At 40.6% G+C, this 18,216-nt stretch overlaps 1 protein-coding gene across 1 annotated transcript in view; it reads right to left on the reverse strand.

Annotated features, from left to right (window-relative positions):
* Psd3 (pleckstrin and Sec7 domain containing 3) overlaps nt 1-18,216 on the reverse strand; it is a 500,607-nt gene that overhangs the window by 327,399 nt on the left and 154,992 nt on the right. The window lies entirely within an intron of this gene.

Genomic DNA, 18,216 nt, shown 5'->3' on the forward strand with positions numbered 1-18,216 from the left:
ACACACACACACACACAGACACAAAATGTATAATGCACAAAATTTTTGTGGACTCACAGGAAATAAAAATTGTCTCAGATGGTCACAGATTAGCTCCTTACAGTTTTTAATCTCCTACTACATTTTCATTTGATTCCAGGCATTCAGAGAAATTTCAGGACACTAAGAGGATGTGGCTGTATTTTTAAATGTTTCATAATTATTTTACTGTGTTTTTATGAACATGAATTAATTATACATACTAATGGGGTTCGGTGTAATAGTTCCACACACGCACACAATATGAACTCATCAAAATGAACCTCCCTTTACCCTGCTTTATTTTTCATTTAACTATTACACTCAAATTGGAAGGTATCAAAGATCATGAACATGGGATAAAGTGGGAACTTATAGTTACAAGCAAATGGATGAGTGTGGAGAGGGGAAATATCAGAGGACCCTTTTGATTTGCTGCTCATCCTTGCTACATTCAGCAGCTCTGACGGCCTAGAGAACACCACTGGATCTGCGAGCAGCACAGGCCCCGGCTGTCCATGCACAACACACATCTTCTGATTTCTGCACCTCTCAACATCAGAGGTGACGACAACGTAGCCTAAAACAACAACCCAAGCTAAGAAAATCTGCATGAGAGCAGCTGGTTGTAAAATCTATTTAAAACAAAATTCAGAGATACTAACAAATAATGACTTCCTAAAATACATGCCAACAGAATAACATACCCAAGGAATATAACAACAGTCAAATAGTAAAACAAAAGCCTAAATTTAAGTATGCAACCTGAAACGGTTAAAATCAAACCGTTTGTAGAAAATAATAGGTACACTGTGGAATATAGGTAAATCGATGAATACAGAACTGATACTAGGTAACACGAACACAGAATGTCAAAGTAGCCAAATAGCAATCAGGAGTACTGATATATAGGAGTATATCAGTGAGTGAAAGAAAACATAAATAAATCAGTGCCTTTCAGAATGGTTGATTTATAACAGAGACAAGAGTCTGAGGTACAGTGGCAGCCTCTCCAAAAAGACAGAGATTAAATAAAGTTTCTCCAAATGTACACTTTAAATTGCCACCTTTCAGCCTCAATAGTTAAAGTACTGTGTGATCTTTTAATTTTTGTTTTTGCCTGGGATGGAACCCAAGGCTTCGCACATGCTAGGCAAGCACTCTGTGCGAAGCTACGTGCCCAGTCTGCCACGGTCATATGTTAACCCACGTCTCCACCAGGTCAGTATTCCACTGTCCTCTGTAACATTTTAAACTCATTTTCACCTACACCTAGAACAGCAGGCTCTCCCTGGTCTTTCCATCCATTTTAAAATAAATTCCCATCCTTCCAGGCAGAGAACAAATGAGCATCCCTCACACAGCCCTCTGATTAGGCCCCTGTACTCTGCCCTTCCGGTCTGTTCTTCTCTATACATTAAGACAGCCACATATCCCCAACTTCACTGCTGATCCTCATCTGTCTGTCTCCTTACAAAAGCACATGTCTGTGTCTGCAGGATTTCAGGGTGGAATGAGTCATCTCTGTTCATGAGATCTGTGCCCATCACTTGGCACTAAATTACATATTATGTTCCACTTAATGGTTCCTAGAATGAACATGGTCTTCCTTGTAAATTCATTACCTCCTCATAAGCAGTGGTTATCAGTATTGAATACACAGCAAATATTTGTAGAAATTGAGTGTATTAAATAAAGGAAACAATTATTTTTTGCCCTACCTTAAAAAGAAAAAAAAAACTATCTAAATATACAACCAAAAGAACAAATATCAACTCCCAAGAAATTCTGGAAAATCTGCCACCAGAAAGTCAGTAGTCATTTTTCTGTTAAGCACAAATTTAAAACAAGGTCTGTATCTTCTTTAATTCTGTTCATTTAACCAAGAGTAACTCAAAGTCCACCAGGACAGTAGTTTCAAAGATAATGAAAAGGCCCATCTTTCAGATATTTAACAGACCATCTCTAAAGGAGCAAATACACTAAACTGCTTTTTCCCCAGACAGTTGGGTTTTGCCTTGAGCAACCCCAACTCATTTGCTAGGGCTCCCTTTTACCATCAAAAATATTTCAGCACTCAAATTCTGCCAATGGGAGAAAATTTGCCCTAAATAATCCAGTGCCTCAGGCCAGATTTTCAATTCCAAAGGAAAAATTTAGGGAGCTACTGTTGTGTTAATATCCACACTGAATTAACCAACCAGACAGGACCAAGCAAATCAGAGTCAAAAGTTAAATTGTCTTTGAGCAGAAAAAATTGTGCCTTCAAATGAAAGCACACGTTATCGGGCACAGAAGGCCAATAAGTAACAGAGGTAAAGGAGGGGTTCAGTGGAAAACACAGACCACACCACCAGGTCCTTAGTTCCCAGCCCTCAGGGACACACAAAGACTTTGGCTTAAAGAGGTTTTTTGTCTTTTTGAGTCAGTGTCTCCCTATGAAGTTCAGGCTGGCCTTGAGCTCATTTTGTAGCCCAGGCTGGTCTCGAACTCCCAAGGATCCTCCTGCCTCAGCCTCCCAAGTGCTGGGATTACAGGCGTGTGCCACCACACCCATCTGGTTTAAAGATTTTTAAAAATGGGGCTGGGGATTTAGCAGGGCTGGGGATTTAGCTCAGCGGCACAGCGCCTGCCTGGCAAGCACAAGGTTGTGAGTTCAGTTCTTTCCCAGTACTGGGGGAAAAAAAAAAAAAAAGATTTTAAAAAATAAAATAAAATAAAAAGTGGAACATGCTTGTAATCCCAACATTTAAAAGGACACGGCAAGAATTCAAAGTCAATCTGGACTACACAGTGAGTCCAAGGCCAGCCTGAACTACATAGCAAGAACCCAACTCAAGAAAAAACAAACAAAAAAAAACAAGTAAAGCCAGGAAGGTTAAACAGTTTATTCATTATCATACCGCTGATTAATAACATCAGCACAGCCCAAGTTCAAACGAAGCTAGTAGGCTGGCACTGGGGGTAGAACGGCACCTTGCTGACCCCTTGTCAGGCCGTAGGATATGGTGGGGAGACAGCGTCTGAGGTCACCCTTGAACTGGCAGCTAGTGTTATGACTCACGTGCTGTAGGACCTGAGGAACTCGGCCAGCGTCAGTCTCAATGGCCTCACTTGTGAAACAGGGGGAAATGTATCACAACATCTGTCTGAAGTTTGAAGAGTAATTAAAATAGAAAACCACCTAGCAGAGGATGCCATATAATAAATGTAAAAGTATTTGTTTCTGCTTACTTTGATAAAATGATAAACAGAATCTTTACCTCGGCTTTCCTGAGACAGCACTTTCGTTTTTTGTGTAATTCACATCTCAGGGATATATGTACAGATACGCAGGTGTAGATGTACACAAATACAGATACATACACAGATACCACTAGACAGCATTAGCACAATGAAACAAAGAACTCAAAATTGAACCCCCATTCATTTTGTTAGCATATATGATAATTTAATATACAGTTAAACAAATGCTGGGCTGGGATATAGCTCAGTGGTATAAGTGCTTGCCCGGTAAGTGCAAGGTCCTGAGTTCGATTTCTAGTACCAAAAAAAAATGCTAAATGAAAATTTACCAGTCAACAACCAGACAATTTGGAAACTTCCACATTAATCTTTCAATTACTACACATTTAAATGCACTGATTTCTTCAGAAATTTTTATAAAATTTATATACAAGAAAAAAAGCAACAGGGGCTGGGGATTTAGCTCAGAGGCAAAAGCGCCTGCCTGGCAAGCGCAAGGTCGTGAGTTCAGTTCCTGGTACCGGAGAAAAACCAAAACCAAAAAAAAAAAAAAAAAAAAAAAAACAAAGAAAAAAAGCAACAGTCCAACTTTTATACACTATCTTCATGACTGTTGTATTCAAATATTATTATTCTCTGGTAACTACCAAAATGTCCATTTGAGAAGATAGTTAACATTTCCATTTTTTAAAATTTAGGTGGTCTTGCCATGAAATTTCCAAATCTTTAACTCATGATATCATAATGAGATTAAGGCATAACAGAGCATATCTGCACATCACTGCCATTTTGATAAGCCACCCGAATAAATTAAGCAGAAAGAACAAAAACGTTTTAACTGACCTCTACACCTGAAAGAAATCCACCAACAGAAAAATCAAACAGCGCCTCATTGCAGAACTGCTACTAAACTGTGTCACCGTCTTAGACCACCAGGTGGAAGTGTTGTCTAACTATTCACAGAACTCAGCAGCAACACCAAAACAGCTTTCTAAATGTTTCTAAACTTTCAGGGACAAAAAAATTATTGTTTGAACGAAAACCTAGAAACTGTCCAATTGCAATGAAGTTAGAATGCATCACTTCTCAGAATCATTTGTGCGTGTGAATTCATCATACTTCTAGGCCTATGATCAGCCTAACGGGAATGAAGATACTCATGTTCAAGTGCACAACCTGACCGGAACCACATCACCCCAACCTGGAACCTCATCCTCACTGCAACCCTGATGTTAAAGCTCAAGGAAGGTGATGATCAGTGACATCTGGGGCCCTAATGCTTCAGCATAAATTTTAAGCCATTTCATGATGGCCCCTGTACTAAGTATCTCCAAATTGTCCCCATAAAACACACTCACTTAGCAGTAAATGTACCTAGAATTTTAGCTTGCAAGATACCCTCTCCTTTCACAATGACAAAAGCCAGAAGTGGGCACCATCATACAGAGCCTGCACTTCCAGAGAGATCTGTAGGTAAACAGCAACCATTTCCCCTGTGATTTTAACATTCATCCTCACATTTCTTAAAAATTTGTAGCTTCACCTAAATCACTTAACCTAAACAAATGTAGTAAAGACTTAAATGTAGGGCCTGTAACTATAAAACACCTAAAAGAAAACAAAGGGGGAAAGCTTCCTGAGATTGACGTGGACAATGCGTTTTTTACATGACACCAAAAGCACAGGCACAGAAAGGATAACAGACCAACAGGACTACACCAAACTAAAAAGCTTCTGCAAAGCAAGGGAAATTTTCCAGAATTTATTGCACCTTGCACATTGTTGCTTGGAATGTAAACTAATATAGAACCCTTACTGAAAATAGTCTGAAGTTTCCTAAAACACTAAAAATAGAGCTACTACCATATTACCCCAAATTCCACTTCTGAGTACCTTGCCAAAGAGAAGTCAGTATGTGGAAGAAATATCTGCACCCCCATGATGTTTGCACCATGACTCACAATAGAAAAACATACGGATACACCTAAGAGCCTGTAAGTGAAAGAATGGATCAATAGATAAAGAAAACGTGGGCAAAGCACAAACTACCCTCAGTGCCTTTCCCTTGCCTTCTTCTGACATCCGATTAGTTATGAATCTCAGCACTGTGAACTATCTGTAATGCTTTTCTCTTCCCTATCTCCCACCCTCAGTTCAACTCTTCTTCGTGGGTCCCTTGCACCCCTGCACTACCCTCTAGTAGAGAGGCAGGTAGTTTACCCCATTATATATTTCTCCTTCTCAATCTTTAACCCAGGCACATGGCCACCCAGAAGAAGAAGATTACATTTTCAGATTCCTCTTACGGCCAACTGCAGCCACGGCATCACACCTGGACAATGAACACAACGAGAACTGCTCTGCATCCATGCCTCCAAAATAGCTTTAAACTGTACCTACTGCATGTCCCTTTGCCCTTCTACTCCTCCTCTGCCTCCTTGCTGCTCTCAAGACTGTGGCTACAACCCAAGCAACCTCATCAGCAGATGAGAAATCACATGGATGACAGACCAACCAGCCCAAGGTGGCTGGGACCATCCAGTGCTGTGGAGCCAATCTGCATGCTGTGAATTATCTATCCAGATTTCTTCCATGGGAGAGAAAAGTGATTATCATGATAAGATGGGGGAGGAGCCCTCATGCAGGTACATACCTTCCTAACAAGCAGCCTCCTCTATCACTATAATCCATCCCTACATTGCTTTCAGACTGATTTCCTAAATGCTAATGTAAACAATCTACCTACTATCTTTTGAGTAAATAAAATACTAAAATTTAGCATGCCTTAGCATGGCAACTAAGACCACCGATAATCTGGCCCCTTCCACCCCAAGTTTGTCTCGTTACTCTGCTGCTGACACCAGCTGCCCTGAACAGCCCTGGTTTGTCCAGCACCACAGCTTTATGTCTGGTTCTGCACAGTCAAAACATCTTTCTTCCCAGCACCCACTCAACCTTAGAACTTCTGCTCAGAGAGTTTCCTCTTCCGGGAAACCTTCCCTCCAATCTAAGATTTACCTTCAATAACTTCCCAAAGCCCCTGGTTCTTACTTCTACCACAGCAGAAGTCCTGCCCTATTACAATCATATTACTTGTTACCCTGACCTGACTTCACAGTAAGACTGGATGCTTCATCTGCCCTCCACAGCTTAGCAGCCAGAGGTAGCTGTTCACTGCATGCTGAAAAAGTAAACATCCGAGAGAGCCTTCACTTGTCTAGCAGCATGTTTCTGGCAGTTGACACCTGACATAAACAAAAACATGCCTGATACTTTCCCCAAGGCCTACTTTTAATACAACGGCATTTCCTCAACTGTGTTCCAATGACACCCACTTAGGGCACGCTAATAATGTTCCTAATGTGTGGTTTCCCAGCAGTACCACAGAACCAGCCTGTCAGACTTCCTCAGGCCTCAAAGTCTCCCACCTACCCTCTTTGGGTTCCTTCTACCCGGAAGATATTCTACTTGGCTCTGTCCCTTCCTCTGGCACCCACTGTTCAGCCTTGAGACGCCAGTGCAGCTCAGACCTGGACAGGGCTTCCGTCTCTCGTTCTGCTGGGAGTCAAACCCAGGGCCTCGGGCATGCTATGAAAGCACTGCAGCACTGAGCTACACCCCTAGCTCTCCTTAATACTTTTAATGATCCACTTAAATGTGTCTGAGGATTACCCTCAAACTCACAGTCTCTACAATTTCCTTAATTATTCTTTCCAAAAATAGAAGGTTTTGCCTCTCAATTTTTTTAGCAGCTGTCTCTTTCTTCACGATTTTCAAAGAATACAGAGTGGCTCTGTAACTTATCTGCAAATGTACTCGGCTTCTGAGGATATAATTCATCAGGAGTTGAAACTAGAGCAAAATGAGCTGCGTGATATCTTTTTGAGCTTGGGCTCTGGCTTCTCCCAGTAGTGTTTGTTCTACAATTTAAAACACGAGGACTGCACTTAATTGCACTCCTCAACAGAGAAAATCCAGCCACACAGGTGCTTGATGTCTCTGTTTTATCTCAAAAATCCCTACCTCTTACACCCTTACAATGGGCCCAACCTTCCCTTGCTCCGCTTCTTCAGACATCCCATAGTAACGCACCCACCCTTCTGAGCAGGGCTGTTCAGAAGGCCACCTAACAACTTCCTAGACCTACAGCATCTGAAGTGCTCATTCAGGTACTAGATTTCTGGGTCACACACTGGAATCAGAATTACGGGAGAGACTTTCAAGAACTTGATTAGCTTTTTTTTTTTTTTTTTTTTTGGCGGTGGAGGGTACCGGGAATAGAACTCAGGACCCTGTGCTTGTCAGGCAGGTGCTGTGCCGCTGAGCTACATCGCTAGCCCCAAGAACCTGGATTTTTAACAAGCATGACAAACATCCAAGCTGTGAGGAAGGAGATCCTCTGCTTGTCAGGTAGGGCAGGGCAGGACTGGGGCAGCGAGAATCCCCAGTAACTGCCACATGTGGCCTGAAGCAGCTGCCTCACTCACAATATGAAGAGTATCATTTTCCAGGTGTGCTGTAGAGGGAAAAAGTTCATACAGCTGCCAGAAATTCCTAGAGAACTAAGGCAGCATTTCATAGATGGTTCACAATCATTTTAAAAACTAGTCAACATCATGCACATTACTACTTAAGAACTGTGGTTTTTACAAAGCAATTCTCTTGATTACCCCTTCCTCCAGGCAATTTGAAAAAGATCCATTCCTATTTCCAGAGATGGAGGGAAGGGAAAAAGGGAACGGGAGTGAAAGAGGATGAGAAAAGAATTAAGGTCTTTTGTCCATGTACCAGCTCACACAAAGAACGTAACCACTATATGCACTGCAAACACCCGTAAGGAAAAATAAAAACAAAAGTTACTACAGTAAAAGAAGCAAAGCCATCCTCAACTTTTTATGAGCAAAAAAGCCTTTTCTCTAACAAATATTTTCTAATGCTCCTTTATTATCCTAAAATAAAATTCATAAATCATCGAGCCACCTCAGTAGAAAGTTAGAAACAATATAATGTCCTAAATATAATGCAAAGGAAAAATAAAATTAAAATAAGTTTCATTATACAAATACTCAGGTCAGTCAGGTACTTGACTTTGCCTCAAAGTAGAATTACCCTGCAAACCAGACTGGAGTAAAAACTGGTCCCAGGTGTGACGAGCTGGGAGCTCAACAGCATACACACCGCCTTCTAGAGTATGATATTTTGAGAGATGGACAATTTTCAACAAATTTCCAAGGCCAAAAACCAAAGTATAATCTTCTCTTGATATGGTACTTACAGTCCTAGGAAACTCACTGATATTTAAAATCATGTCCAAAAATGTGTTTATATAGTATATCTTAAGCTCAGCTAATTAGAAACATATTTTTTCAAACCCACATGAATGTTCAACAGCACATCCAAAGCCAGGCGGCATGTGGAGCAATTCTTCGCTGTGCAGTCCTACCCCATGCACTACCAGTGTCTAGCATCCTGCCCCCTCCAAATTGAAAGCTGGAGAGGGTTGATGCAGGTTTGTGAGTCCTGAGGCCTCAACACTTGAAGCAGGGAGAGAAGCTTTTCAAGATAAAGAAGAAACAAATTGATAACCCCTCGGAGCCCCTGAAGTCCCTTGCACTGGCTTCATGGTAAATCCACTCTAGACGGGACTTGGGTGCAAAGTATGACATCATGAGAATCACGCTAGAAAACAAAAGCAAAATTGCCATCTCACACACTATGACTTTCAGGCAGAGGCTATTTGGCCAAATGCGTGCAGGCTTCAGGAAGATGCATGGGTACCGCAGCAAGGTGGGAGACCACAAAGGAGAGGTGGCGACTGAGCACCTGTGCTCTACAGCACCGCCTGCTACTTGGCACCAGTGGTACTGCACACTCGGGGGCACACAGTCGCAAATCTTTAACAGCAGGATGATATCTGGGTTTGTACATGAAATCTCCCAATATTTAAAAGTTTGCTCAAAGCTTTAATGAAACACTGGCTGAATCAAATAAAGCACGAGTGAAAGATGCCAGTGTGTCCACTGCTTTAAAAATAAAAAGAAGGGGCTGGGGATTTAGCTCAGTGGCAAAGCGCCTGCCTGGCAAGCGCAAGGTCATGAGTTCGGTTCCCGGTACCGGAGAAAAACCAAAAAAAAATAAAAATAAAAATAAAAAGATACCACCTAGCAAAAATAAAATAAAATAAAATAAACACAAGATTAGTTTACAGAATGAACAGTTTAAGGAGACACTGCTAAAAGTACACTTTGCTTTGCAAAATGTACTTTTTTTTTTTTTGCTTTGCAAAATGTACTTTGCAAAAGTGCATATACCTGACAAAAAAAAAATTTTGTTCAGTGATTGCGTGACATGTTCAGCACACAAGTTTACCACAGCACCCAAAGGGTGCTATAAGTCATTTAAAAAGAGCCTTTTAATATAAAACACACAAGCAGGGAAGACCTTTAAATGAATCATCGATGGCAAATAAGTACACAAAAAAGTTGGACCTCAATTCCATCTGGCAAAGCAATTTTCAGGAAAGAAAAGCTCTCAATTGTATCTGATGTGTGATATGCGAGTCCTGTTTCCAAGCTGATCTAACCCCCTGCTTAAACAAAGTCAAATCTTGCTCCTCAGCCTCACTCCATTGTTACCCAACTGGCCTCAAACTCCTGCCTTCAGCAGTTCTCTTGCTGCAGCCTCCCCAGTAGCTGGACTACAGGTGCATGTTATGACCTTCGACTCCTTAGCTTTTCAGTAGCTGGGTTACAAATACATAGCTAAGTACTAGAATGCTTAACACATAGGAGGCCCAAGGTTCAATCCTCAAGCACAGCAAAAATAAATACAGTAATAAAAAAATTACCAACCTGCAAGAAATGGGATCTCTCGGACAAAATAAAAATAACAGACTAAGTAGGCAATAGTGCTGAGCTTTCCAGCATTCCCTCCAGATTGGATTCCGCCACAGCGCTTCGTTATCTCAGGAGATGAAACTGCAAGCAGTTCCAATCAGGTAGCTGAGGCTACAAAAGTGCATAACACATTCTGCTGAATGTGGGGCAATGAGGGATGAGATGGAAGCACTGACTTTTTATACGAAACGCCTTAGCCAAAGATTGCAATCACTTACTGCCAAGGCAAGACCACTAAAGACTACTGCCTGTTAAGTAGGGTCTGTGGTACAGTTCAAATAATGGCTAACATCTGGTCAGCTTAAGAAAGGCTGAAGAACAGTGAACAATTCTAGCACACGATTGTGTATCATATTACTACAAAATCAGCTTTCTGTTTTCCACAGTGGAAATGAGTAGGAAGGCATCTGGGGACTGGAAAGGAAGGAACAAAGTAAATGAAATGTGCCAGAGACAGAAGAGTTACTAAAGGACCAGCCATAAAATTAGAAACCAACTTGTTATCTGTGGTGGAGAAAGAAAGTAAGTCAACAGAAGACCTTAGAATTAGTGGGTTTAATGTTTGTTCCTCTGTGTAGCTGTGGTTTTCTATGCCAATTCACGTTTTCCCTAACACAATAACCTCCTCACTTTCCTGGGTCCTACAGCACTCAGATTAGCAAAGATGGGGGCAGGGGCATAGGTAATGTTAAACCGCAATGCCATCTGTGTTTGTTTGTTTGGTTTTTTTTTTTTGGGGGGGGGCAGGGCTTTTTTGTTTTGTTTTTACATATTGCTCTCCAGAAATTCTTTCTGTGGAAAGGAGTTACCCAATCAGTAAGGTATTCTACTGATTTTATCACCAGTAATTACCAACTTCTCCCTCAGAACGTAAGCAAAACAGAACTCAAAAGAGACCACAGACCTAACATAAGAAAACTATAACACTTGAAAGAAAATATAGGAATAAATCTTGACCTGTGTTAGGCAATGGTTTCCTTTTTTTCCCCTCATCAAGCACAAAGCAACAAAGAAATATAGAGAAACTAGATTTCATTAAAATTAATACTTTTGTGCTACAAATGATACAACCAAGAAAGTGACAAGGCAAGCACACAGTAGAATAAATTAATATGCAAACATGTATCTAGTAAGGGATGCAGATAGAAAATATATAAAGAACTCCTACAACTCAAACATAAAAAGACAAATACATCAATTTAAAAAACAGAGAAGTACACACCTGTAATCCCAGCTCTCTGGGAGGCTGAGGCAGGAAAATGGCAAATATAAGCCTGGGCAAGTAGTGACTTAGCAAGACCCTATTTCAAAGTAAAAAATAAGTTAAAAAGAGTTGGGGATGTATCTTAGAGTAAAGACCCTGGGTCCAATTCCCAGTACTTCAGTCAATCAATTAATCAAGCAAAAGATCTAAATATGGAGTATTTAAATCTTTAGATCTAAAGATCTATTTAGATCTAAAGATCTTACTATGGACAAGACAAGTATGCAGTAATTCAATAAACACATTAAAAGATGCTCAATGTCATTAGTTACTGAGGAAACACACACACACACACACACACACACACACACAAACACAGTAAGATACCACTTCATATCCCCAAGGATACTTATAGTAAAAAAGAGAGAATATAACAAGTGTTGAAGAGAATATGGAGAAACTGGAATCCTCATACACTGGTGATAGGAACATACAACGCTGCCACTGCTGTGGAACATGACCTAGAAGTTCCTCAAAAGATGGACTATTGAATCACCATAGGACTCAGCAGTTCTACTTCTAGGTGTGTACAAAGTGAAATAAAATCATGTATCCATATACAAACTTGTACACAAATATTCATAACAACATAATAACAGCCAAATGTGGAAGCAACCCAAATATACATGAAGGGGGCTGGGGATTTAGCTCAGAGGCACAGCGCCTGTCTGGCAAGCGCAAGGTCGTGAGTTTGATTCCCAGTACCAGAGGGGGAAAAAAAAAAAACACACAACAACCAAATATACATCAAGTATTAAACAGATAAATAAAATGTAGCCTATCCATATAATGGAAAACTATTCCACCTGTCTTGGTTACTTTTCTCTTTTTGCTGGGAATAACACCTGATGCCCAAGATTAAGGAGAGAAAGGTTTATTTAGCTCACTGTTCATGGAGGTTTCAGTCCATGCTCAGCTGGCTCCAAGGCAGAGTGGCACATGGCAGAGGGCAACAGTTCATGGCAGCAGAAGACAAAAGGAACAAGATGGAGGAGCAGTGGAGAACAGCGACAAGCAGCCTCTTTCCCTCCCTTACATTGTATGCAAACTACACCCTAAGGCAGGTGTAGCATTCACATCCATAATTCCAACAATGTACCATGAATCAATCATAAACTCTAGAAGCCACACCATTACTGCATGAGGCTTTGGGGGGACATTCAGACATAAACTAAAACACCACACCACTCCCTTAAAAAGTAGTGGTACCTGCTATAGTAGAAGGAAAACATTATACTAAGTGAAAACAGCCAGTCGCAGCAGACAATGATTATACATGAAATATCTAGATTTAGCAAAACTATAGAGAAAAAATAAACTAATCGTTGCCTGGAGTAACTGCTAAAAGATGTAAGTCCTTTCTTTTGGGACGAACAGAAATGTTCTAAAGGTGACTAAGGTGACAGAGGCATGGCTGTACGAACATACTGAAACCCACAGGATCTTACGCTTAAATGACTAACTTGTATGGCATTGAAATTGCATTTTAATTTTTTAAAAAAATCTTCTGAAAAGGGGTGTACTAGGAATTGAACCCAGGACCTTTGCACCAATACATGGAATCTAAAAGAGATGTCATGAAAGTAGAAGGGAGGCTACTATTGGGGAACAGGATGGAGAAGGAGGAAGGCACAAGGGAAGCCAATGGGGGCTAAAAAAAGTTATTAATTATATCATCAAGAGATCATGATGTTGACATGAAAGTAATGAGGTAGAAAAGTGTCCATACACTTTCTTGAGTGAAATAGCAGGATATAAAACAGTATACATGCCACTGCCGATTTTTTTTATTTTCAAAAATGCATTAATTTCTAGCAGTATCAAGAAATGGTCTAGAATAGTGTCCACTTAACTGTTTTAATCTGTCTCTGGCAGCGAAATACTAAGCATATTTTTCTTAAGAGTTTTTGTTTTTAATTTGTTCTATTAGAAAATGTTTCTAAGCAGAGGAAGGTAAGAATTGCTGTAAGTATGTGAGGCAATGGACTGTTAATTAGCTCGATTGTAGTAATCATTTCACAACACGCGTGCGTGTCAAAATATGATGTTATACACCTGCGATAATCTGCATGAAAACTGAAATCTAAAGTCAGCTCTCTGGATGCCTGGAGTAACTGACTGCAGAATATTTATAAAAATCCATATGGCAAGTTTGGGTCATTTCAAGGGCAAGTTTAGGACTCTTCACGAAGTTTTAAGAATCTCCAAACAATTCAGTAACCCTTGAAAGTACTCCTCTTAGGAAACAGACCTCCAACTACTAGCCTACCTTGGGTAATAAGAGGATAGCATTAAAGCCTAGGTCTCTTCTCAAAGGCTACCAAGGATTAGCCTTGTAAGCTGACTCTAAAGTATCTAAACTGTGTCCTTGGGCGTGTTCTTTAATTACCCTCATTTCCTCCACCTTCACCTACATACCACAAAAAGTTTAGAAATCAACAGAGAATGTCAGAATACTAACAGTAAACACCAGATGTTGATTCCCCTCTAACACCTTGCCAGGCCCTTCCACTCCTTCCATAGGTCACCTTTTCACCCCTGAGGGAGAACAAAGACATTTACTAAGACTTCCGCAACACTTTTGCTTTCTGAATTTTCACAGATGGAGATGGAGACACAGAGACACTCATTTTCTTCCCTAACAACAGGGGCTGGCCCTGATGCTCCCCTAGGAATTCCTCAGAGAGGAGCCTCCTGCCAAAGAGACTCCGCCTGGCTACTGCAAAGAAGCCAGGCCAGTCACCTAACACAGCAACCAAAGGGGAATGTTGGGACGAGCAGAATGCCTGATAGGACCACTGTCTCCAACCCTGCTTTAGCCCAGCTTAGTCAGTCACCTACCACCACTGCCTGGCTGTCTCTTCACTGAAGTCCCAGGACAACAGAATAAGCCTTTTAGCCCACAGCCTCTTAACAATTACTGACTATTGCTCTTGCCCTTCAAAAAGTCCCAGAGGCTAGGATATCAACCCTAAAATAACAAGGAATGGAAACTAGAGACGCATGATTGTGTCTTTCCTTTCACTATACTGATGAAGCGATGATGAGAATGCAGATCCTAATTACCAGCCAATGGACCCCTCCTCCTGATCACACCTTCCCTTACAACCCAGCCAGTACCCTAGGCTAGGGATGGCGAACCTTTCACAGCTTTCAGTGACAAGCAGCCCACTGCGGCACCTGTGCCACAGGCTCACACCGCTGCCCTAAGCTCTGGTCCACAGATTCAAAAGCTCTGCACTAAACAACAGCTTGCAAGTAATCCTGAACTGTTTTCTCTTTCTGTCTTTTTTGTTTTGTTTTGTTTTTCTCTGGTACCGGGAAGCGAACTCACGACCTCGCGCTTGCCAGGCAGGCGCTTTGCCGCTGAGCTAAATCCCCAGCCCCCTGAACTGTTTTCTCTAGGACCTCCCAACTGCAAGCCATGCTAAATCCCTGCTCAGAGGCAAAGGAAGCCCTGTCTCCCTGGATAGCTTCAACATTTTCTTTGGAGGCCACTGCAGATTTCACTTCAACTCACCTCATCTGACCTCAACACACCATTACTAGGCAATGGTCCCTGAGCTGCTGCCTGAAGAACATTTCTGCAGTTTCATTCAAAAGTGACTACACATTTCTCTAACAGATTCGGCACACTCAAGAAAGAGTATGAAAACTGCAAGAGTAAACTAATAGCCAAAAGAGAAACCATAGCCTGGGGACAGCTTCCAGGATTCACTTAACCCCTTTTTGGAGACAGGGTCTCCTCAAATTGCTAAACTGCTGGGTTTAAACTGTGATCCTCCAGTTTCAGTGCCCCACAGTGCTGGAATTACAGGTGAGCATCACCATAGCCAGCTTAACATATTATTTTTTTTAAATCTAAGTTGGAAGAAGTACGTCTACCATCAAATTCTAACACAAATACTGTCTTATTTTCTCTACTATTGTTCACATGGTCCTCTGAGTTTGAACAGTGCTTTGATGACGAACCAATGTTCTCTACAAAAGTACTTCAAAGACCATTTTTTAAATGATAAAAGTGGGGGCTGGGGATTTAGCTCAGCAGCAAAAGCGCCTGCCTGGCAAGCACAAGGTCATGAGTTCAGTTCCCGGTACCGGAGAAAAAACAACAACAACAAAAAAAAGATAAAAGTGTACATACACCTTTTTTGTGAAGACATAAAGAGTGCTTTCCAGAAAGCAATATAAACTGCCAGTTTAACCTCCTGCAAGAAGCAATAGATTCTGCTGTACCTGTACCAATTTTAAGATTAATATCTCTCTACTGGTCTGGCTTAAACAGTACTTGAGTCAGCTCCTCTCTATCTACCTGAACAAATGCAAACTTTTTACCTTAGAGGGCTCTACATGATAGTGCTTCTTTCTAAAAGATAATCTTTCTAAACTTTTCCTTCACTAATATTTTTTGCAAACTAACCATGCTATCTCCTCTCAGTTCCCCCAGTAATTTATAATATCTGCCACTACACCATTCCCTCAGGTTGAAATGCCCTCCCAAACTCAGCCTGAATTCTAGTCCAAGACCAAGTTCAACTTGAGCTTCCTCTGTGATGTGATCAGCAGCCCAGCTAAAAGTGCTCATTTCCCCTCCATTACATTTAAAGACACATTATTTCTCTCCAAACAAAAAATATGCAGCTAGTAGATAAAAAATGACTTCTACTTCTTTGGATTCTCAGAGTACCCCACAAAAATGACTAGGATATAATATTGTTCATTAAATATATGTTTTATAAATGTATTCATACCGCCACATTTGCAAAGTAACTTTATACTACCATTTTTACCAAATACCACCAACCATTCTTACCAAAGCAAATAAGGAACAGAAAATTAAAGATGTCATTTTGGTTTGCCTCAGTGTGATATATCTGGGATGGAAATACTGTATAGGAAAAACTACGCAAAGCCTTTGAGTAAGGAAGAGCTAAATTCACCCACAAGTAATACAGAACTATAGACACTTGACACATTCTCCATAAAGCTAAGTAAAAACTGTTTTATCAGAGTAAAAAGAAAAGCTTAAGCAACATAAAATAGTAATATAGTATTCAAAGTAAAGGCTGTGCCAAGGAATGTTAAAAAGTCTTAAGGTGACTATAATCAATATCCTTTATCTGAGAGGTAGCGAATATACGCGTGTCTTAAACCTTTAGCCCACAATAGGTAGGTCTTTATGCTCCCTCATATATAGCATAAATGGCTATACTATGTAGTAAGAACAAGATATAGCGTGAAACATAGCCACCTCTATGTTGAAATACTGTCATAACAGCCAAATGATATTTAAATAATTTACCTGTTTTGTACTGCATTTAAAGATTTCCAGCTATTGAAATAGGTAATAAATGTTCACTTTATGAGAAAAAAAATTATTAAATGGCTATGTAAAAATTGGTTTCTTGGCATTCCCAAATATTATGAGGTTATTATACAACCCTGACGAATACACAAGTCTGATAGGCACTCTTATTATTTGGCTTTTTCAACTGAACGGCAACCACATTAGGCCAGATTCCCTGTCCACCCAAAACAGAAGGGCCAGGGATATAAAGATGGTGACACTGCTACATCATTGTCAGGGTCATCCTAACAAAGAACAGGAGCACGCACTTTCACAGCACTTGTTACACACCAACCACGAGGCTGAGATCTTTACACATCCACTTACAAATCTCCAAAACAATTCTAAAATGTGTGTCACTATCACCGCAACTTACAGACCAGAAAACTAAAGCTGGGCAATTGACATAAGGCCATGCAGTTTGCAAGATAGTGGGACAGGATTCCGAGTCCAGCTCAGAAGTCGGAGTCTTCTCTGTAACCCCCTTTCTGTCTAAATTCTAGGAAACAACGACACTATCAACCTTCCATAGAAAGGTTTTAAAACTCTGTAACATTGAACTTTTAACCTTGTATTTCTTTTTAGAAAAACGCCTTCAAAATGCATTGTCTCAACAGGCTGAAAGCGTGACATCTGAGGACAGGCAAACTTGAGAAAAGCTTGATTTTGCCGTGTGAGTGGTGATAACGGTAAGGAAATCACTTCAGATTCCTCATGTGGAAATGGGGATAATGCTGTAAGGACTGAATGGGATACTTTCCCTGCCACACAGTAAGTAATCTATGATCACTATGACTAATACTAGTCACCATTCTACTTGTTCTTAATTTTACCAGTTTTGAATTAAACTAGAATTTAACCTTGAAGTTAGATCAATACCTTTTTAAACAAGAGCTATGATAATACCCCAAATTAAGACAATACTGTCTGCAAATACATAATATATGCTGCTTGCTAATAATGAGTACCTTAGCTGGGCATGGTGGCGCACGCCTGTAATCCCAGCACTCAGGTGGTAGAGGCAGGAGGAATGCCGCAAGTTCAAGGCCAGCCTGGGCTACATAGTGGGCTCAAGGCCAGCATGAACTGCATAGCGAGGCCCTGTCTCAAAGAACCAAAAATAATTTTTAAATAAATTTAAAAAATAAAAATGAATACCAAAAATAAGGTAGTAGACACAAGCAGCAACGGTAAATGTAGAAAAAGAAAACTTTATGAGAATTAGTGTATTCTTGAAGCTTCAAAGGTCAGAATCAGAATTCTTTAAACTAAAAGTATGACATTACTGGGAACTAGCTATAAGAAATATGTCCAGTCTGTAATCCCAGCACTTGGGAGGCTGAGGCAGGAGGATTGTTGCAAGTTCGAGACCAGCTTGGGCTACTAAGTGAGTTCAAGGCCAGCCTGAACTGCACAGTGAGACCCTGCTTCAAAAAGACAAAAAA

Source organism: Chinchilla lanigera, unplaced genomic scaffold, assembly GCF_000276665.1.
Source record: "Chinchilla lanigera isolate Chin_1 unplaced genomic scaffold, ChiLan1.0 scaffold00002, whole genome shotgun sequence".
Taxonomy (NCBI): Eukaryota; Metazoa; Chordata; class Mammalia; order Rodentia; family Chinchillidae; genus Chinchilla; species Chinchilla lanigera.